This window comes from Nanorana parkeri, unplaced genomic scaffold (genome assembly GCF_000935625.1).
Source record: "Nanorana parkeri isolate BGI_ZX_2015 unplaced genomic scaffold, ASM93562v1 scaffold6, whole genome shotgun sequence".
NCBI classification, from domain to species: domain Eukaryota; kingdom Metazoa; phylum Chordata; class Amphibia; order Anura; family Dicroglossidae; genus Nanorana; species Nanorana parkeri.
The window spans coordinates 1,875,715-1,876,649 of NW_017306274.1; the positions used below are offsets into that span (position 1 = coordinate 1,875,715).

A 935-nucleotide genomic window follows, 5' to 3' on the forward strand; every position below is an offset into this window, starting at 1 on the left:
CTTCATTACATCCGCCACAAGGTTACAGTGCCTATCAGCGGCATTTCATGGCTGGTGACTTGTGGGAAAGCTGGGAGCCGCTCGCTACATGTCTTTTAAGGAGTTTGTTCAACCCCCCCCCCTCCCAAAAAAAAAAGAAGAGTTTCCAGGAACAGGTAAGAGGGGCATCTATGCCCCATCCCCCCTTTTATCTAGCATGCACTCTTCTTTTTTTTATGCGTGTGCCAGTCATAGCATCGCGAATGCAGATGTGGGTCTAGAAGTCAAGGTCAAGGCTCGGGAGTTTCTGCGCTTCTTGCCCAGTGCGGGTTAACGGGTCGGGGGCGTCTGGGTCGCAGGTTGCCAGCCGCGGTTGAGCCTTTTTTGGCTCAAATGCTGCAAGAAGAGCTGTGAATTATGCCAAGACGACAATGGGAGAGGGAGACAGAGAGAGGGAGAGTGAGAGTGTGTGTGCTTCTATTTTTTTTTTTTTTATGGTACAATACATTTCACCTACCAGATAGGGGGAGTGCTAGGAATGGGAATGATCCTCTGATCTATATCAATGAAGCGCTCTCATTTTTTTTGCCAAAGCACAGAGTTGCATGAGCGAGCAGCACCCGGTGCCCAGGAAGGCTGCTCCAGGGGGAGGGGGGGCACTTAGGAGCAAGTGGCACCCCCTTTGCCACCTACCCCAGAGGGCAGAAGCACTTTCTCTTCTCTTGTCTTCAGCACTCCTCCTTCCTTTGCTCTCTCTCCTCCCCAAAAGCGAAACATAACATAATCTAGTCAATCATATAATGGACAGGCTCATTATTCATTGAGCACCAGCTATTTTTTCTTTTCTTTGCTTGCTCCTGCTGCCTCTTCACCACTTTACTGCAAGGATTTGCTGCCTGAACCTTGCAGGGTAAGCCCGCTGTGATGTTTGCATCCTCTGCTGTCCAGTTTGATGT

General features: G+C 49.8%; 1 protein-coding gene across 1 annotated transcript in view; it reads left to right on the forward strand.

Moving 5' to 3' along the window:
* Positions 1-830: 830 nt before the first annotated feature.
* Positions 831-935, forward strand: part of ZNF536 (zinc finger protein 536) — a 517,603-nt gene continuing 517,498 nt past the window's right edge. The window contains exon 1 of the mRNA XM_018553236.1: positions 831-889. The gene's annotated coding sequence lies outside the window, so the exon portion shown is untranslated. The remainder of the gene's footprint in view (positions 890-935) is intronic.